At 45.4% G+C, this 22109-nt stretch overlaps 1 protein-coding gene across 1 annotated transcript in view; it reads left to right on the top strand.

The window, feature by feature from the left end:
• DELE1 (DAP3 binding cell death enhancer 1) overlaps window positions 1–22109 on the top strand; it is a 52514-nt gene that overhangs the window by 2472 nt on the left and 27933 nt on the right. The window lies entirely within an intron of this gene.

The following is a 22109-nucleotide window of genomic DNA, read 5'->3' as shown; positions in this document are numbered from 1 at the left end:
AGGGAGACCCCTGGCTCTTCACTTTACACTTATCCCACCCGAGCCCCCATCTGGGACCCTCCCGAATTCCCTTCCTAACCTCACCAAACACCTGTCCCTACCCTGTCCCCTGGGAAGTCGAGGCAGAGGAAGTGTCTCCCCCAGTGCCTTCTTCCATGGACATCTGCTTCTCCAGATCCATCCTCTTCCCGCCAGGACCCCCGATCACCCCGTGTGGCCCTCCCTTCCCACTGCGCTCCGGAGGAAGTCCACCCCTCCCCCTCTGGCCGAAGCCGCAGAGCGGTCAGCCTCGGTGGCCGCAGCTAACCGTAGAGGTGGGGCTATGGAGGGGACCTTTAGAAGTGGAGGGTTATGGGACTAGGGCCTCCTCTAGAATGAGAATGGGGGAATATGCAAGTGTGAGAATGAGGTGACGCGTCTGAGTCGGGTTATTTGAGGGTCCCCCAATCACCTGCCCTCGGGGCGACAGGGAGTTGTGGCCCCACACATTTACCAGTGATATACACACATTCGCCCAGAGTCACGCGGGTCCCTGCCCCGCAAGGCCGCGCAGTGTCACATGCCCTCGCAGTGCCACACGTTCCCTGTCACACTCACACTCACCGAATCACACACAGTGTCACACGCAGTGTCTTACACATTTGGCTACTCCTGTTTCTCTCGCTCGGCTCTGGCTCTCTTGCGCCATCTAGAGCTCTCGGAGCACCTTGGGAACTCCCTTTCCTTAGCTCAAGGTTTGTATACCCCAGGCTCCCAAGTGCCCCAGTTCAGTATGACCTCCCGCCTTTTGCCAGCTAGAGGCATAGGCAAGGTGTTCTAGGTCAGAAGAATGAGGAAGTCTGTTCCTGGCAAAGCCTGGCGCTGGGTGTGGAAAGACCTATTATGGGATGACTGGTTGCTGGGCCTCTATTTGCCATAGCCTCTAACTCCTACTCCTTGTCCTCCCCCATTTTCCCATCCATACCACTCTTCTATCCCTTGTTTCTGTCCTCTGCTTCCTCCCCTTCTCGTACCTGGCCTCTCTGGAACACTCTTCTGGGTAAGGGCAGGATTTCTGGCCAGCTAAGGAGGCAAGCAAGGACTGCCTAAGATCTCTCCCAGAGCAGCCCCCCTCAGCTGCACTCCCTTTCTGGCCTGGGCCCTGATCTAGTCCCCACCCCCAGCCCTCAGCCCCAGGAGCCCAGGACAGGGGCTCTGGATGAGAGGTAGGGTGAACTAGTGAAAGGAGAATCCGTCCTGTAAGTGGCTTCTCTCTGCCCCCTGCAAAACTCATACTCTCTCCATCACTGAGCACAGCTCCAAGGAAGGAATCAGTGGCCCAGAGAGAAGAAATCTCCCACAGAGGAGCTGCCTAGCCTCCCTGCCCCCAGCATGTGCCTGCTGCCCACTGCAGCAAGCCCTCCCTGGTCTGCTTGCTGGGAGCCATTCAAAGGCTCCTCTGTTCTCCTCCCTTGCTCAGGGCTGAGCAAGATAGGCAGCCGCAGAGCTGGGCAGGAAATGCTAATCTCCCAGATGTTCTCCTTCGTCCTCCCTTCTTCACCACCATCAAACCCAAATCCTGCACCAAGTGGTAGGAGCAGAACTGGGCCAGGGCAAACCAGGGTGTGCCCATTCTTCTCCCTGCCCCTATCCCCTCCTACCCAGCTGCCAGGCTGGGCTCTGTGGAGGACCGAGCCTGCAATGTAGATATGGGGATCAGAGCTGACTCGCCCAGGAAGGGGGGCTGGCAAAGGACAGGGACTGGGAGGTGGCATTTGAAGGGGAGGGAAGCCAGCCTCCTGGCCCCATACCAAACTGGGAGGAGAACCAGGTTGGCAAGTAGAGAATTGCGGGCTTCTGAAACTGACAGTGCCTGAGATTCCAGCTGAGACTGTGGCCTGGGATTGAAGCCTGGGGGATGCTAGATGTGGGAGTGGTTGGGATGCTTGTGGCCTCAGGCTCTTGCTGTGACATGGTTGTACCTGGGATGTAGCTAAGAGGACTAGGATACTGTAGGGCCTGGCTTTGTAACAGAAAAGCTATTGCCTCTGATTGCAATTGAAACACTGTTGTGATGCTGTGATACTGTGTGCCTAGGCTACAGCCAGAATAATTCCATTACCAAAGAGGCTGTTGCCAAGCTGTGTGTGTGTGTGTGTGTGTGTGTGTGTGTGTGTGTGTGTGTATACATGTTGCGGGAAGGGCTGTAACTGAAATTCCTTTGGACCTGAAGCTATAGGTGTGAGGCCATCACACCAGAGACTGGCGATAGTTGAAAACCTGTTATCTGCTAATATGACGTAAGTGGAGCTATAGCTGGATCCATTGCCTAGGTCCTAGGAGATGAGAGGCTGTTGCTAGGAGCCTGTACTGGGGAGGAAGGCTGTTACCTGGGATAAGAACAAGCTACTGTTCTGTATAAGACTGTAGCTAGGATGCTATTGGTCCTGAAGCTATAGCTGTGATGACAGCATACAGTGATTGGCTATAGCTAAGATGCTATTGCCCAGGCTTGTGGCTGGGCTGTTACTGTATGCAGGAATCTAGCTGGGATGCTATTATGCCTGCAGCCATTGCTCTGAAGCTCCAGTGTAGCCAGGAGGCCATTTCCTGGTAATATAGCTGGACCACTGTTGTGTGGAGGCTGAAGCCCAGACTACGTTGCCTAGGAGATGAGAAGCTGTTCCCTGGGATGCTGTTCTGGGAGGCAGGATGCTACCTGAGATGGGAGCTGATCTGCTGTTGAAACTGATCTCCTGTTGTGCTTGGGACAGTTCCAAGTGGCTGGGTCTGTGGCTGACTGGGTGGGAGAAGACAAGTGAATTCTGCCTTGAGGTCTGGGAGATGCCAGGAGCCCAAGGCTGAGCTGGGGCTGCCACTCAGGGGAGGCTTCAGCAGCTGCTCTGCTGTGGAGCTGGGAAGCCTGTTTTCATTGCTGTTTTAACTCTTTTTTTAACCTTGTTTTTCTCTCAGCTGCACTTTCGCTCACTCATTAATTTTGGTATTTTTCTCACGGTATCTCAGCCCCTGTCACGGCTGCCATGGCAACAGGAGGCAGTGTGCACAGTGCCAAAATATCTGATCAAAAAATAACCAAAATAAGCAAACACCAAAACGGCTGTGCTGGGGACTATAGTCAAGGGAGAGCCAATGGCTCAGGTCCAGGAAATCCCAGGTTCCCAACGGATGCCTTTCACTATCCCCTCTTCCCAGGGAAGCTTTGCTGAACCTTCTGATAACCTGGGAGGCTCCTTTCCAAGGCCCCCCACAACACATTCTCTCAGGACTCCAAGATTTCCACCTTTACTTTTTTATTTCCATAGTCAAATCCTGACTGATGGACAGAAGTGAGGCAGCTGCAACCACCAGGACCACCCCCAACTCCTCCGTGGAGGTACTAGGGAGGGATGCCGAAGAAGTGTGTGGCACTCCTAGGCTTCTGGCCACCTCCAGCCCCAGTTGCCTAGAGACATTCCTGAACAGCCCTGTACACTCACACCCACTTCAATTTCCCCTCTAATTTCCCAGGGCCTTCCAGTTTCCTGGGGGGCCTCATTTCAAGTGGGCATCTACCCCAGGAAGGATGAAATGATGGAGCCTCATGTGAGCAGAAAGAGGCAGAGGTCTTGGTACCACTTGTCTTCCTTACTTATTTGCCCACTAATATCCCTCTGAGGGAGCTTGTCTAGATGTCTGGAGCTCCGAGAACTGGAGGAGCAAGAAGGAGCCCCTCAAGTCTGCCTCAATCACATCACACAGTTACCTCTCAGGCCCCTCTTCCTGATGACCTCCCCCCCACAACAGTGAAAGTTTCACTCTCAACAGGTTTCCTCCCATTCTAGAACTCACCTTCTGCTCCTCACTTTCCATTCCTCTCCTCTATCCCCCTCAAGAGCAGTACTGGCCTTGGCCTCCAGGCAGAGCCTCCCTGGGCCTGTTTCTATAGAAACCGGGTAGTCTGTGCACTTCGGGAAGAGGAGGGGAGAGAGGAGCAGGGAGGAGAGACCAGACCTCAGGGCAGACCCAGAAGAAGGGACATGGGCACTGAGAGAAGAGGGAGCTGCCCCATCCAAAGGGAAGGTGGGGCCTTGATTTGGGAAGGGGAGAGAGAGGTAGTGGAAGTTGCCTAGATTCTGTCCTCCTGAGGAGGAGCCACACAACAGTTTTCTCTCCTGGTACAGGAAGGTGGGGTTTCTCCCCCAACCCCCAATCATTTTATTTTTAACCATGAACTGCCTTATCCGGGATGGATCTTTCCCGAGAGCCGCCAGTCTCTAAGACAGGGACCATAGAATGCCTTCCTCCCTCCAGCGTGCTCTGGAGTCTGGGCAGCCCCGGACCCCGTGGCCGCCGCTGACCCCGTGGCGTGCGGCTCTCAAAGGATCCATTCATCTCTGGGGGCTGAAGGCGCCATTGTCCCCGGCGAGGGGCGGGGGACAGCGGGGGGTCTCGCCTCAGAAGGAAGGAATGCGTCTGGAGAAGTTGCCCCCAGGGCTCCAGTGTCCAGGTCCCCACCAGATCTCCACCGGGACCCCTTCACGACCCTGAGCCCTTTCCCTCGCTAGCTCCCAGAAGCCTTCGCGCGTCTCCTGAGGGTGGGGACTGCCGGGCGCGGGGGAAGCCTGGCCCCACCCCTCCCGATAAATCCAGCGAAGCTATTCTGGGACTGGGAGCTGTCCAGCACCTCGGGTCCTGACGGACCGCGGATTTCGCCAGGCCCTAGGTGCACTAGGGCAAGAGGGTGCTCAGGGCCAGCCTTGGGGGCTCGGAGGCTCTCCTTCTCCCCGGCTAAGGCACAAATCACACCTGGCCTGCGTGGGCATGAGTGCAGCTCCACACGTGGGAGACATGGATGCTGAGAACTAACCCAAGGAGCAACTTGACCCTTGCCCTATCTCAACAGAATTGAAGGGTCAAGTGCCTCCAGGCCACACTCCCTTGGGATTCTGTTTCAAATTCGGCCGAAGAAAGAACCCTGAGAGGTCAGGCCCTTGCCTCTCCCCTCCCCCAGCTCTCCCTGTGCCTGTTTCTGTTTTCCTCCCTCTCCCCTCCATCCTCCTCTCTTCCCCTCCCTGCTGGGTTGGGGGCTGCTGAATTATCATTTCTCGGCTCTGCTAATGCGCTCCCTGCTGTGGGGAGGGATCATAATTCTGGGAGATGATTAAGTTTCAAATTGTTTTTCTTTGTGTTGTTGAAGATGAGGCTTTAATATGGTCCCTCCCCAGACAGGGGGCCTGGCCCGGCCCCAGCCGCCTGCTCCCATCCCTCCTCTGCTAGTCTTCTGATAGGCCAGGTTTGGGACCATGTCCCTGGGGTTCCCTCTAAACTTTTGTGTATGGGGGTAGAAGGGTGGAATAGGAACCTACCTTTAACTCAGAAGGGAACACATATAATATAGTGGTGAGAAACACTGGTTTTGAAGTCCGACAAGTCAGAATTCAAATCCTAACTCTGCCACTTACTACCTATGCGACTTTGGGTAAGTGCTTAAGCTACCTGAGACTCAGTTTCTTCATCTATTAAATGAGACAGTTTAATGCCTCATAGAGTGCTTGTGTGGATTTAAAGTGATAATACATGTAAAGTGCTCAGCAGAGTTCCTGGCTCATGGTAAAACTTGGCAAATATTAGTAGTTATTAGTGCACACATACTCCATCCTGTCTGATCCTGCCTCCCATCCTCCCTTTGTTCTTCAGCTCAGTAAATGTATATGTAATACCTACTATTTTCCAGAAACTGTGTATTAGGGATTAAGTTTTCCAGGAGTGAGGAGATTGGTTTTCTTGCTTATCTGCCCTCAAAAACTCCTTCATTCACCCCCTCCCTCCTTTCAATTTACCTTCACTCCATTATACCCTCCCAACTACTTCCAGCTCTTTCTTCATTATTCCCACTCCATTCTTTCTTCTTTCACTGCAGTCTTATCACTCCACCTTGATTCTTATCCTCCTAACACACATGCATCCTTTACCTTCTATATCACTCTTCATCCCATTTGGGGCTATCATAGTAAATAAAGGGCTTGAATTTTCAAACGAGTGTGTGTGTGTGTGTGTGTGTGTGTGTGTGTGTGTGTGTGTGTGAGAAAGAGAGAGAGAGAGAGAGAGAGAGAGAGTCTGTCTGTCTAAGGGTCACACACATTAATTCACATTCCATGGTGGATCTATAGCCAATTCTGAACCCCCACATTTGTACTCTGTGTTTATTTGCCTATCTATCCCCTATATCTTACTCATACAACCCTTGAAATAGAAGTCTGTTTATTTGCTTACCTGCCCCTGCCTCTATCTTTGTTATACCTTGAATGGGAAAGCCTGCTGATTGTCAGTAAGAGAAGTTGGTTTATGATAATTTGTCTCTGTTCACTAGCTTCCTACTCTGCACCAGTCTTGCTTTTTAAATTTATTTTTATACTACAGGAATTTATTTATTTATTTTTAATTTATTGTTGACACTACTACAGATGTCCCCCCTTACCTCCCACCTTTACCCACCTCCCTCCAACCCCCTCCCCCCTACCTCTCATCATCACACTGTTGTCTGTGTCCATAGCCTATGCTTATATGTATCTTGTTGTTGTTGTTTTCCAGTTTCTGGAAGAAATCATTTCACAACTCTTTGAGAGCTTGGTTCAGTGCAAAAAATAGAAACTACTGTAGGTATTTTAAACTGAAGGGAATTTAATATAGAGAATTAAGTGTTTACAAAAACATTAAAATACTTGTGGAATTAGCTCTCTAGGTACTGCAAGAAACTGTACCTAGAGAGCTAATACTACTAGGAGAACTAATACTTAGACCATTATCAGAAAGATGGGACTCAAAAAGAATCACTGAATTGAAGAGCTCATTGCCAGAGATTTGCCTTCTAGAAATTAGAAAGAAGAGACCAAGAAGCTGGAGTGGCTCTCACAGGAGAACCCCATGTCTCCAGGATCCTGTTTGCCAGCAGAAAGCCAAAAATAGCAGAAAGAAGGCCTCTCCCGCCTTTCTGCCTTCTAGTCACACAAGTGTACTTAATTACAAGGGAGTCAGGGAAATGTATTCCAGCATTCGAGTCTCTGCAACATAGTAGAAGAAAGTAGGAATGGAGGACACATGCCAACTGGTCACATTCAACACTAATTTAGACCCTGCCCTCTAGGAGTTCACAGACTGAAGGGGGTAACACCAGGATCAATGCAGGTTGAAAGGATGAGCCGGAAAGCATCTGTAGCAGACCAAATTTCATCCACATGAGGTCTGGGACCTTAGAAGTCTTAAAGTGATTCCAGGCCTAATTTGGAGCTATAGAGTTCAGGCTCTGCTAGTCACCGGAGGAACAAAGCTGCAGTCAGTGCACTAGGGGGAGAGAGGCAAATAAGAGACCATGATCCAATGTCCAAGACAGTGCTCACTTCCTGGAAGGGGCTGTAGACAATCGGGGCCCTGAGTGCAGTCCCAAAAAAGAGGGCCCAGGCCTGGTGGCAGCTCCTTCCTCACACTGACTGGTTTTGTTTTTTTGTGGCCCTATGTGGCTCACCTGTCACCTGCCTCAAAACCAGTGATGAGCCCTCAGGATCACCACGGGGAGTAGAGAAGTGTAGAGGGAAGATTAACGTGGGCCCATCTCTCAAGAAGGAGAGCCTGAGCCCAGGAGTGTTTTGTTGGGAACATCGAGGAACTGGCACCTTCCAGCTGCCTGTATCTGCTTCTTCCTGTGATTCCAAATGTTTTGGCATCTCTCCTCTTCTCTGACTCTAGGAATCAAGAGCCCAGTCCAGGTGCTTCCAGGACAAGGAAATAGTGGCAGCTTCCAAGACCCAAATAAATCCCCAGTCCACACATAATATCAGTTTCTAGCTGCTGAGTGAGTAGGAAAGCCTAGGGATAAGGGTGGGCTGGCATCTCCTCATGGGCTTAACATGGAAGGTCGTATATGCCAGTGGGTAAAAGTGTGGCCTCAAGAGTCCTGTCCTGGCTCAGTTGCTTTCTAGTTGTGTGACCTTGGGCCAATGTCTTTGAGCTTATTCCCCATCTGTAAAATGGGAATAATGTGTACTTACCTCATAAGACGGTTGATAATTAATTGATATAAATATGTGTAAAATGTTTATCCCAGTGTCTGGTATACAGTAACCTTATAGCTGATAGTATTTTTGTTATTGTTATTGATACCATATATTCTCAGCAACAAACATCTCCCATCTTACCAGGAAATATCTAGAAGAGGGGGTTCTTCATACAAGGCTTGCTCCAGAAATATGAGCTCTTAGTCACATTGTGGAAAAGTGGGGAGCCAGGCCAACCAGGCCAGGATGTTCCTCAAACCTGTTTTCTCCAGATAAGAAGTCTCTGTTCCCTCGAGTCCCAGTACCGTCCCTCTGGTTCCTTTGATATTGCCCAGGAAGAGGGACATGATGTCTCTCTGGCAGGGGAGGAAGGGAGAGACTGGTGATATTCAGAGGCCCAAATCAAAGCAGTTTGGGACCATCTATTCTGACTTCTTGTGCCCCTTTCCCTCCTTCTTTGCTCCTTTCCCTAAACCCTCTACTCATTTAAATGTTATTGAATATCTGTTATGTACCAGGCACTGTGCTATGCACTGGAGGTACAGTGAAGAGCTGAGAGAAAATCAGCCCTTAACCAACTTCAGTGCTCAGTCTAAAAGAACCACAAACTATACATTTAAACCATGAAAATAGTCCAGCCGGCGTGGCTCAGGGGATGAGCGTCGACCTATAACCAGGAGGTCACGGTTCAATAACCAGTCAGGGTATATGCCCCGGTTGTGGGCTCAATCCCCAGTGTAGGGGCGTGTAGGAGGCAGCTGATCAATGATTCTCTCTCATCATTGATGTTTCTATCTCTCTCTCCCTTTCCCTTCCTCTCTGAAATCAATAAAAATACATTTTTAAAAATCACACAAATAATCACTTATATGCATACAAGGAAAATAACAGAGTAATAATAGTGAATAATGGGGTAACTTAATCTCCCTTATCAATCTGGAGGAAGAAGGAGGGGCAGAGAAGGCCAGACCAGACCTGAAGAATAAGTAAGAGTCAGTCAGCCAGGAGGGGAAGGAGCCCTGGGTAGAGTGAATTTCTGCCAAAATGTTAGATGATAACTTTATGGTATATTGCCTTGACCAGAGGTATTTGATTCTTAACTAGGGACTCCCAAAGAGATAAATATTTAATGATGGGATTTTTGAGAGGCATGTGACCCAACTGAGAGGGTCAGGAGGCCTTCTCAGCAGCATCCAAACCAACCAAGTAGCCAGGAGGCTACGTGTGTGTGTGTGTGTGTGTGTGAGCCTAATGCAAACTTGTGACTGTGAATGTCAGTGCATGTGTGTGTGGATAAATGCAGAGCTATAACGAATAATTTTGACATCGCAGCCAAGCAGTAGAAACATATCTTAAATCCACAGATACACCATCTCATGGGGGAGAGCAGAAAAGGAAAACTGTCCCCTCATGTACACATAGGAGCCCCCAGTAGTTGGGTTTCTTACCTTTGACCTTAGAGATCCCAGATCTTCTATGTCTGCCAAGTGTTGGGGGACAAACTAGCCAGGCCTGCTAGGGAAGCATTGGTGTTGAAGGAGAGGGAAGAAGAGAAGCTTTAAAAGTCACATAGGCCTTTACAAACTTATTATTTAAAATATTGGCATCTCCATATTTTTCTTCCTGGGCCCCCGGTGAGTGTACCTTTATTGAATCTTTGAATGTATGCAAGAATATATATGTGTGTGGATATTGGCTGCATGTGCTTATGGGTATATGAATTGCTGTTTGGGGACTACAATGGAAATTGTGATAATGAAGAGCCCTGTGAGTCTGGGGCCAGCACACCTGTTTGTGTGCTCTTCCCCTCCCACTATGTCTATCTCTGCTGACCTCATGAGAAGCAGAGGCTGGTGTTACCTGCTGGTCAGGGTCGAGTCCCTTCATATTAACAACAGATTGAAAATGTACTGACTGAAACAAGGCAAACAGAAATAATATGCTCATATTCTACTTCATTCCATAAAGCAAGTGGAACCTAGGCCCATTTCAGTGAATGAGCTTCAATAATTCATCCCAACTGCCAGTGAGGTATTGACATAAAGCTAATTTAACACTGGGGGAGCCAGGGGACATAAGGAGCAATTATGCTTCACCTGCAACATGGCCACTCTGCTAGCTCTCTGGTGCTTTGCTGCAAAGCAAACTCCCAGAGTGAGTAAAGGGCTGGGGAGGTCACTTTTCCCCTTCCCACCTTGCAGTTGACTATCTGAGGCTGTTAGGGTAGTGTTCTATTTTCTTCTTGATGATATTCTTGAATAGAGACTTCCCACCCCCATCTCAGGATTTGAACTTCCCAACAGTGAAGGATATGTTTCTTAAGTAGGACGAAGTTCTTTTGTATCTATTTCTGAGGAATAAAAACCACTGGCACTTTCTACAGGGTTTGACAGTTGGAGGCATGAGGCTGAAGTGGTTTTTTTTTGTGTGTTTTTTTTTTTAGAGAGAGGGAATCCAAATGTCTTAAATGAGATCTGACAATCCATTTGATTTTCTTCTGTCTCAATTTCTGGTTAGGGCACCTGCCCGGGTTGCTGGCTCGATCCCCAGTGTTGGGCATGCAGGAGGCAGCTGATCAATGATTTTCTCTTATCATTGATGTTTCTGTCTCTCTCTTCCTCTCCCTTCCTCTCTGAAATCAATAAAAATATATTTTTTTAAAGTTAAAAACAAAATTGTTTATTGAGTTTCTATCTTCATTTATTCAATAAATGCTCAGTAAGTACCTACTGGTACTAGGTGAACCAAAGAGTCTGGATCCTTACCTACATGGGTTGGCAATATAGTGAGAGAGAGAAAGAGAAAGAGAGAGAGAGAGAGAGAGAGAGAGAGAGAGAGAGAGAGAGAGAGAGAGAGAGAGATTAGACAGATAAACACAAATAAGTATATAATTACAAATTGTTGTTAATGCAACTTATTTCTATTCATGTATTTATGCAACCATCAATTCATTGAGAAGGCATCACAGTAAGGAACAGCTTTGGGATGAGAAGGCCTCTCTGAGCGATGAAGGATGAGTAGCCTGAGAAAGTGAGTGGGAAAACTTAGACAAGGAGGAGGTCAAGGCAGACACATGTTTTATGTTTTGCTCTTTGCTGCAAGCAGATGGTTAAACTTGACTAGAGCCTGGTGGAAGAAAAGGAATTGGAAAACAAAGATCTGAGTTCAAATCCTGATTTTGCCATTTTATAGTTGAGTGACCTTGGGCAAGTTATTTGAAATTTTTGGTTACCTCATCTATAAACTGGAGATGATAGCGTTTCCGATTTTATAGAGTTGTTATAAAAATTAAATAAAGTAATGTTCTAAAGTGCTTATCAATGTTTGGCATATGGTAAGTATCAATAAATTACTATTATAGCTATTTTTATTATCCTCAAATGCTCCAAGTTCTATATAACTTCCAGGCTTTGGCACAATTTGCTCCCTTTTGTCTGGATCACACCCTGTTCCCTATATTCACTTACACTTATCTTTCAAGTAACGTTTAAATGTATTTCCCAAGAAGGACTTTCCTGACTCCTAAATCAGTGGCTCTCAAACTTTACATGTAAGAGTCACTGTGTGTGTGTGTGTGTGTGTGTGTGTGTGTGTTTTGATAAAGGACCATGGCAATATAAGATGATAACATTAGGAGAAACTGAAAATCAATGAGAGTTATACAGGAACTCTCTGTACTATCTTTGTAACTTTTCTGCAAATCTAAAAATTGTTCCAAAATAGAGGTTTATTTTTAAAAAAGCAGATTCCTATGCAGATCAAAACCACAATGAGATATCAGCTCACACTATTAAAACAAACAAACAAACAAACAAAAAACACAGAGCCCTAGCCAGTTTAGCTCAGTGGATAAAGCATCAGCCCTCAGACTGAAGGGCCCCAGGTTTGATTCTAGTTAAGGTCATGTACCTTTGTTGCAGGCGATCTCTGGCCCTGGTCAGGGCTTGTGTGGGAGGCAACCAATCTATGTGTCTCTCTCACATCAATGTTTCTCTCTGTGTGTCTCTCCCCCTCCCTTCTACTCTCTCTAAAAATCAATGAAAAAATATCCTCAGGTGAGGATTAAAAAAAACACCAGAAAATAACAAGTGTTGGCAAGAATACAGAAGGTGCTACAACATGGATGAATCTTGAGGACATTATGCTAAGTGAAATAAGCAAGTCACAAAACAACACTTATATGGGGTATCTGTGTATGTTACATGCCATTGAGCTGACTCTAACTCCTGGTGATCCTATGAATGGGTGATGTCCATAATGTCCTGTCCTCAACAGCCCTGCTCAGCTCCTGAAGACTCATGGAACCAATCCATCTCATATTTGGTCTTCCTCTTTTCCTGCTGCCTTCTATTTTGCCCTACTGTCTTTTCCAGAGAATCCTGCCTTCTTGGAATGTGTGTGAAGTAGGACAACTTAGGTTTTTGTCATTTTTGCCTCTGGCGATGTTTCAGGCTTAATTTGCTCCGGGTCCCACTTGTTCGTCTTTCTGTCAGTCCAGGCGATCTGTAGAGCTCTCCTCCAACACCACAGTTCAAATGAAGTATCTAGAGCAGTCAAATTCATACAGACTGAAAGTAGCATGGTGGATTCCAGGGGAAATAGGGAGTTGTTTCATGGGCATAACGTTTCAGCTTTGCAAGATAAAAAATTCTGGATATTGGTTGTAAAACAATGTAAATATACTTAACACCATTGAACTGTACAGTTAAAATGGTTAAGATGATAAATTTTATGTTATATGTACTTCTGTTTTGTTTTTTTAAAAATATATTTTTATTGATTTCAGAGAGGAAGGAAGAGGGAGAGAGAGATAGAAACATCCATGATGAGAGAGAATCATAGATTGGCTGCCTCCTGTAAGTCCCCCACTGGAGATCAAGTCCACAATCCGGGCATGTGCCCTTGACTGGAATTGAACCTGGGACCTTTCAGTTCACATGCTGATGCTCTATCCACTGAGCCAAATCGGCTAGGGCTGTACTTCTGTTTTTTATTTTTTATTTTATTTTATTTTCCATATAGCACAATTTAATAGAGGAATCAATAGTTTCTCCGACATGACAAAAGGGCCTGGGTGTGCTTTGATGGGAGACACAAAGTCTCTTGTTGTTCTAATAAAGCCAAAATGGAAAAAAAAATAAAGTTTTTTCTTCCCTCTTTCAAGTGTATTTTTAGGAAGCTAAAATATACATACCACTTTCTCTAGGAAAATATTTATCAATATTTTCTCCCACAGTCTTTTTTTAAAAATAAATCTTTATTGTTCTGATTATTACATATGTTCCTCTTTTTTTCCCCCATAGCTCCCCTCCACCTGATTCCCCACCCCACCCCATGCCCTTACCCCCCACCACTGTCTTCATCCATAGGTGTAAGATTTTTGTCCAATCTCTTCCCGCACCCCTCACACCCCATTTCCCCCAAGAATTGTCAGTCCACTCCCTTTCTATGCCCCTGATTCTATTATATTCATCAGTTTATTCTGTTCATCAAATTTTTTATTCACTTGATTTTTAATTCACTTGTTGATAGGTATATATTTGTTGTCATTTTGTTGTTCATAATTTTTAGCTTTACCTTTTTCTTCTTCCTCTTCTTAAAGAATACCCTTCAGCATTTCATGTAATCCTGGTTTGGTGGTGCTGAACTCCTTTAGCTTTTTCTTGTCTGTGAAGCTCTTTATCTGACCTTCAATTCTAAATGATAGCTTTGCTAGGTAGAGTAATCTCGGTTGTAGGTTCTTGCTGTTCATCACTTTGAATATTTCTTGCCACTCCCTTCTGGCCTGCACATTTCTGTTAAGAAATCAGCTGACAGTCGTATGCGTACTCCCTTGTAGGTAACTAACTGTTTTTCTCTTGCTGCTTTCAAGATTCTCTCTTTGTCTTTTGCCCTTGGCATTTTAATTATGATGTGTCTTGGTGTGGTCCTCTTTGGATTCCTCTTGTTTGGGGTTCTCTGCACTTCCTGGACTTAAAAGTCTATTTCTTTCACCAGGAGGGAAAGTTTTCTGTCATTATTTCTTCTAATAGGTTTTCAATATTTTACTCTCTCTCTTCTTCTGGCACCCCAATAATTTGGATGTTGGTACACTTAAAGTTGTCCCAGAGGCTCCTTACACCATCTTCATATTTTTGGATTCCTTTTTCTTTTTGTTTTTCTGGTTGGGTGATTTTTGTTTCCTCATGTTTCAAATCTTTGGTTTGATTCTTGGGGTCCTTTCATCTACTGTTGAATTTCTGTATAGTCTTTATTTCAGACAGTGTATGCTTAATTTCTGACTGGTCCTTTTCCATTTTTTTGGCATTCTCATTAAGATCTTTAAAGGTCTCACTAAGTTCCTCAGAGGTTTTTAGCAGATTCTTGAGTAACCTTATAAATGTGGTTTTGAACTCTATGTCGTCCAGTAATTTGCTTTCCTCCATTTCTTTCATTCATGACATGTTTCTTTGGCTGCTTCCCTGTGTTGATAGAGTGGCTTTGTGTGCTAGGTGTCCTATAGGGTCCTATAGGGCCCAGTGGCTCAGCCTCCCCAATCACCTGAGGTGGAAACTCTTGGTGCACCCCTTTGTAGGCTGAGTGCACAGTCTTGTTATAGTTAAGCCTTGATTGGTGTTGGTATACTGGGAGGAATTTACCTCCAGGTCAATTGGCTGTGAGGACCCGCTGTGTCTATAATGGAAGAACTGCTGTGCTGAAGACACCCTTATGGGGCAGGACTTGTTTCAGTGGGGCTTTGGTGCTTGCTGAGTCTGCCTCTTGAATGTGTCACTTATGGATGTGAGAAGTTGAAATCTGGTGTCGTCTCACACTGACCACTAGGTACACTGGCTTCTGGATCTCCAATGGCGTGCAGGTCAGCTACTGTCTGAGGCCACCCAGCAGGAGCTACAGCGAGGTCTGCAGGTTTCTTCTGGTCTGACCAGAGCTGCAGTTTGTTAGGTTAAGCTGTGATAGGGCAGGCCATTTATATGCAGAAGCCTCGGCACAGAGCTTGGGTGGGTTTGTAAATTGTGTGGGGCGGGGTCTCAGGGAATCACTAGGCTAGGGCGTGGCAAACAGCAATGGCTGCCAGTAAGCCATCTCTGCATCTCCAAGTTTCCGCATCCCCATGTCCCACACCCCAGTGCAGTAAACAATGATTCTTGCGCGCAGCTCTGCAAGAAAGCCACCCTCACTTTCCGACCTGATGGCATACAGACTAGCTTCTCCCCATAGGGGTCTGGGTCCCCAGAGTCTTGCCGGAAACTGGAGTTCAGAGTAATGGGGAACTGTGTCTCCCTTCGGGTTGAAAGAAACAGCGCACCCAGTCACCAACCGCCAGCCTGATTCGTACGCCTGCGTACCTCAGCTTTTCCGTGCTTGTGCATGTCTCAATGCTCTTTTCTCTTTCCTTCTAGTTGTAGAACTTCTACTCAGCCAGCTTTCCCGTGGTTCTGGGTGATAGACGTTTTGTCTTTTAGTTGTAGTTTTGGTGTGGTTGTGAGAGGCAGCACGTACAGGTGTATACCTTATGCCGCCATCTTGGTTTCTCCCCTGTACTTATGTTTTTTAAAACAGAAGATTTCTGGGCCCTACCTTCAGACCTTTGACAGTGCAGAAATGAAAAAGCTGATCCTAAAAATTCATATGGATTTACAAGGGACTCTGACTAGCCAAAACAATCTTGAAAAAGAATAACAAAGTTGGTGGACTCGCATTTTCTGATTTCGAAACTTACTCCAAATCTACAGTACTCAAAATAGTGTGATCCAAGCATAAAGATAGGCATATAGATCAATGGAATAGAATTGGGAGTCCAGAAATAAACTCATATATCTATGATCAGTTGATATTCAACGGGGGTGCTAAGACCATTCAATGGGAACAGAATACTCTTCAACAAATAGTGGAACAACTGGGTATCCACATGCTGAAGAAGAAGGAGAAGGAGAATGAGAGGGGGGTGAAGGGAAAGCAGAGTGGAAGGGGAAGGAGAAGGGGAGGAAGATAGTTGAATCCCTACCTCACACTATATACAAAAATTAACTCAATGTGGATCAAAGATCTACATGTAAGAGATAAAACTATAAATCTCTTAGAAAAAAAAATAAGGGTAAATCTTCGTGACCATGGGTTTCACAATAGTTTCTTAAATATGACACCAAAAGCACAAGAAACAAAAGAAAAAAATGAATAAATTGAACTTCACCAAAATTAAAAACTTGTATATCAAAGGACACCATCAAGAAAGTAAAAAGAAAACACTTTGTCTTTCTTTCTTTCTTCCTTTGCAAATTGCATATCCAAAAAGGTTCTGATATCCAGAATATATAAAGAACCCTTGCAACTCAATGACAAAAAACATATAACCTCATTGAAAAATAGGTAAAGAACTTGGATAGACATTTCTCCAAAAAAAGAGATGGAAATAGCCAATAAGTACATGAAAAGATGCCCAACATCATTAGTCATTAGGAAAATGCAAATCAGAACCACCATGAGATGCCACTTTACACCCACCAGAGTGGCTATGATAAAATTTTTAAAAAGAAAAATAACAAGTGTTGGCAAAAACGTGGCAGCATTGGAGCCCTTGCACATTCCTAATCAGCAGGTAAAATAAAATGGTGTAGCCACTGTGGAAAATAGTTTAATAGCTCCTTAAAAAGTTAAACAAAATTACCTTATGACTCAACAATTCCACGCCTAGGTATATACCCAAGAGAATTGAGAACAAGTACTCAAACAAATACTTGTGCATGAATATTCATAGTAGCAATATTAGCAATGGCCAAAAGGTGGAAACAACCCAAATCTCTATTGATGGATGAATAGGTAAATAAAATGTGGTACATACATATAATGGAATATTACCCATCAATAAGAAGAAATGATGTACTAATACATGCTACAACATATATGAACTAACCTCAAAAACAGTATGTTAAGTAAAAGAAGGCAGACACAAAAGATCATATATGATTACATTCATATGAAATGTCCTGGATAGGTAAATCCAGAGAGACAGAAGGCAGGTTAGTGGTTGACAAGAGATGGGGTAGGGGGGAGTGACTGCTTAATGGGTATGTGTTTTCTTTTTGAGGTGATGAAAATGTTTTGGAAGTAGATAGAAGTGACAATTGCACAACATTGCAAATATCCTAAATGCCATTGAAGTGCACACTTTTAAATAGCTAATTATATGTTATGTAAATTTTACTTCAATTTTTAAAAAATAGCAGGCCCCACCATCAGAGCCTTTGACTCAGTTCATCTGGTACGAGGCCCAGATGCCTTTGATGCGGGTGGTCCAGGGACCATATATTGAGAAACATCATTAAACTGTGTTAAACCTCCTGTTGACCCTCTCCCAAGGATTCCTGAGCCTCTCCTTTTATAACATACCTCATCACTGAAATTATTTATCCTGTACTTCTTTTCTCCTAGACTGTAAACTCCTTGAGGGCAGGGCCCAGGTCTTCTTTATTCATCATAATATTCCCAGAATTTTTTATTATTTTTTAAAAATATTTTAAAATTGATTTTTAGAGAGAGAGAAAGGGAGAGGGATAGAGAGATAGAAACATCGATGAGAAAGGAAGTCATCGATTGGTTGCCTCTTGCATGGCCCCCACTGGGGATCCAGTCCACAACCTGGGCATGTGCCCTGACCAGAATCGAACCAGTGACCGAACTGGTGACCTTTTGGTTCCTGGGTCAACACTCAACCATTGAGCCACACCAGCTGGGCTATCCCCAGCATTTAGAAAAGCACCTGGACATTACATGTCCTCAGCAGATATGGGGAGAGTGGAATTACTAAACTGGATTAACCAGATGGGGTCAGAGTAAAAGGGGAAAATCCTAAGGAGTCTCTAGTCCAAGAACCCATAGTCCAGATGGCGGGTCCAAGGTTTAGCTTCCCTTCTCTCCATGACTTCCACTCCATGGCGAAGTGTATTGGCCCCCAGTGTAGAAATCAGTACACTCTGGTTGGGAAAGGAAGCTTCCCCAGGATCCCAAACTGGGCTCTCCTTAGGGAGGCACATCTAGGAAGCTCATGGTCAAGCCTGGGCACAACAATCTGAGTTCTGAGACCCTCAGACATGGCATCCAGAGGTGCACACCTCTATCGGCGTCTCCTAGCTAGAAAACTCTGGCCGCCTAGTGTATCCCAGCACCATTTGGCTGGGTGACTGCTCTTAATCTTGGCTGTTTCTACGGTGCCTTAGAGCACAGAGTCAGCAGAATGACTTCCCTCACTGTCACTGAGCTGGGCCTGGGCCATCCTACTGTCACCTGTGCTGACTTCTAAGACCTCATCCACACTGCAGGAAGCATGACACAGCCCAGAGGGTGTGGGGGGAAACATCCTGAGGACGGGCTGGAGCCTCATGCCTGGACCTCCTATATGGGGCCTGCACAGATGTAATTTTCTTCTCACTGCTCTTACCCTTTTCATCCAGGGCCCATAGAGTCCCCCTCCCCTCTGTGTCTTCTATGAGGGGGAAAGTGAAGTTTTCCAATTCTATACTAAGCTTATGACAGTCAATTATCCCTAAATCAACCCCCCTCCTCCACATTTACACTTTCACACAGGATAGCATAAAAGTAGGAAGCCAATGTACTTCGAAGGAAAAAATAGGGCCTTTTCTTAATTTTATCATGTGGCCTTCTCCAAGGCCCTATATCTTTCCCTCAACATTAAACAAGTCACTTCCATTGAGCATGTACTACATACCAGGCAATGGAGCTTTAGTGCTTTACTTGCATTAACCCATTCAGTTCTCACACAACACTTCCAGATAAATGATATTTTATTTTTTAATTAAATTTATTGGGGTGACATCAGTCAACATGAACATATAGCTTTCAGGTGTGGGTTTCTATGTTACAAGATCTGTATAGGTAAGTGATTTTATATATTTAGTTGTGAAATATAACAGATATACAGAAAATGTCTAAAACACATACTTGTCGCTATAGCATTAATATATTACATATTATTATTACATATATCTGTGATAAATATTCCCTTGCTTTTCTTTATAGTTTTACTAGAGGCCCGATGCACAAAGATTCGTGCAAGAATGGGCCTTCCTTACCCTGGCTGTCGGCACCACCTTTGCTCTGCCCGGAGCCACCTTTCTGCCTTCCCATGTTGCCCAGAGGCCTGGAGCCGCTGGGGCGCTGCAGAACACCTGCGTCCCAGCTGCTCAGCGCCTACGTATGCAAATTAACCTTCCATCTTTGTTGGGTTAATTTGCATACTCAGTTCTGATTGGCTGGTGGGCGTCACGGAGGTACGGTCGATTTGCATCTTACTTTTATTAGTTTAGATTAATGATGTATAGATTCCTAAATTATATAGGTTATTATTATCTATTTTAACTATATATGAATGGAATACTACAACATATATTCTTTTGAGGGGTTTCTTTTTTAGCATGAATCCTTGTGGAATTCATTTATGTTGTTTTATGTGTCTGAAGTTAATTGATGTTCATTGATGTACATTCCATTGGCTGAAATACCACAATGTATATTTCCATTATAGATGGGTATTGGGGCTGTCTCCCTTTTTGGACATTCCAACATTCTTGTACATGAGTTCTGGTGTACACGACCATAATTCTTTAGTGTGTATAATTTGTAAAAGAATTGCTGCATTAAAGACCATGAGTATCTTCAGCTTTAATGGACAATCCCAAAGATTGCTTTTCAAAGTGGTCATCATAAGTGTTGTATTTATCCCTCTCACTTTACTGATGAGGAAACTGAGGCTCAGGCGCATTCATAAGTACCCCAAGGCCACCAGCTCTAATGGGGGGAGCTAGAGTGTACACCTAGTCAACCTGACTTTGAAGCCCAGGCTCTTTTAAAAAAATACACATTTTTATTGATTTCAGAGAGGAAGGGAGAGGTAGAGATATAAATATCAATGATGAGAGAGAATCATTGATCAGCTGCCTCCTGCACATCCCACATTGGGGACTGAACCCACAACCCGGGCCTCCTGGTTCATGGCTCCATGCTCAACCACTGAGCCACGCCAGCTGGGCTGAAGCCCAGGCTCTTACTAGTAACCAGCTCACTACCTACGCTCTGTTTTAATTTGAGTAAACTCAATTGCTATAACTAGAAAGCCAGTCATAACTCAGTAGCTTAAAAAAATGTGAATGTCTGGTTCTGTCTCATATAATGGTCTGAAGAGAGTGTTTCAGATCAGCAGGCTGTTCTGTTCCACATAGTCATTAAGAAATCAAGGTTACTTTAGGGCCTTGTCATGGGGTACATGGTTATGGCCAGATTGCTGGCATGTTTGAGATCCAGCTGGTGAAAAGGGGGAAGCATGTGTCAGGGTTTATATATGAGTAAGGTTCTATGAACCTGGCCTTGAAGTGGTGCACATAATTTCTTTCACCTGCCATCCCAGCTCACTTCTGCTACCGTAGAAGAAGCTGAGGATGGATTTTGGTGGATAATTATCCTTCTCACTACAATGTATTGCCTCTCCCCTTCTATTATTTCAGGGCTTGTTTCAAATAATTTCCCCCCTTCTTTTCTCTCATGGCAATCTCAAGAATAACTTATGTAGCTAATGAATAGACTTTAGTTCAAGAAGGCACTGGTTTCATTCGAGGTGGTTGTCAGGCAAAGTGAGCAGAAGTGCCCTCCCATACCATCTGATTATCTTCAATAAACATATTTTGAGAGCTTACTTCCTATAACACACTGAGAACACGCTGAGACATCATATCACTTACTATGCATGGGAGTTCCAGAAAAGAGTGCACCTGGATATAGGGTGAAGGGCATGTGCACCTACAGGGTGAACCTAGAACCAAATCAGAGTCCCAGATATGGAGCCCTATCCTGCTCTGCAAGGAGAGTCCCACACAGTACAGCTTGGGCTGGATGGGATCTACATAGGGAAGGAATATGCATTCGATATATGTGTGATGGAATCACCTCCCACTTTGAGGAATCCCTCCAGTCTACTCAGGACTAAAGATACAGCCTTGGGCATTAGCCATGATAGGTTTTAAGGGGCTTGGTCTGTGGAAATCATGGTTTCTTGCATTCAAATGGTCCCATTCCATGGGTCTCTTAATAGCCAGAGGTAGCCTCAGATAGAAGGGGCTGCCCTGTAAGGGGGTGAGTTCTTTGCATCTGTCGGGGAAGCCTGCAAGGATGATGTAGGAGACCAGAGGAGATGACCTCTGGATCCCTTCCAAACCTGAGCCTATGTTCCAAGGTTAAGTGGATTTTGGTCAGACATTCTGAACCACCAACTTCTAGTCTTTTCTTCTGCCTCATGGAAAAGAGGGCAGCCCCTTCTTTTTGCCAGCAGATGGCATATCCTGGGAAATCTGGAGGAGCAGCTGGGCAAGGGGCGGGGTTGAGATGGATAAGGATCAGAGTGACCTAGGAGAGTGTCCTGGCTCTTAGTAGGGAAAATCTGGTAACTAGTCAGTCTCAGTTTCCTCATGGGTGAAATGTACCTGCATCTGAGAAAGAAATAATAATTATCTCCATTTTACAGATGAGGAATCTGAGGCTCCTAGAAGTTAACTTCTCAAGAATGCACTAGAGGAAGTACAGTCAGGATTCAAACGAAGGCAATCTGATTCTGCAGTTGAAGCTCTTCATTATTATGATTCACTAGTGGGGTAGGGCGTGTGGGATGAGTTCGGGGAAGAGGAGATCCTCTAACATGTTTAATGCCGACATCCAGTGTTATGTGTTTCCTGGTTCCTAAACTGTTAAACCAAGGGTGTGTTTTAGTGTGAAGGAAATGCGTAGTGTGAGTGGGCAGGAAGAAAACGGTACAGAGACTCAATGTGACTAGACTCATGCTGTTTCTTTCTCGGGTTTACAGCCTCGGGCTGGCCCCAAGCAGGGGGTGTTAAGCGCCTGCCGCCGCCGCCTCTTGCAGGGACTCGGGGACTCGGAGCAGCCTGCTCTGCAGCGAGTCACTGACTCCCTTCCCCCAGCAGCCGGGGTTGGGAGGGGGAGGAGGGTGTGCAGCGGTTGCACAGTTTATGCTCCTCTAGAGCTTCGGAGCAAGATTTCCCCAAAAAGCCATATTAAATA

This window comes from Plecotus auritus (assembly GCF_963455305.1).
Source record: "Plecotus auritus genome assembly, chromosome: 6".
NCBI lineage: Eukaryota > Metazoa > Chordata > Mammalia > Chiroptera > Vespertilionidae > Plecotus > Plecotus auritus.
Note: the sequence above shows the minus strand (reverse complement) of the source record. Positions and strands in the feature narration are given on the sequence as shown.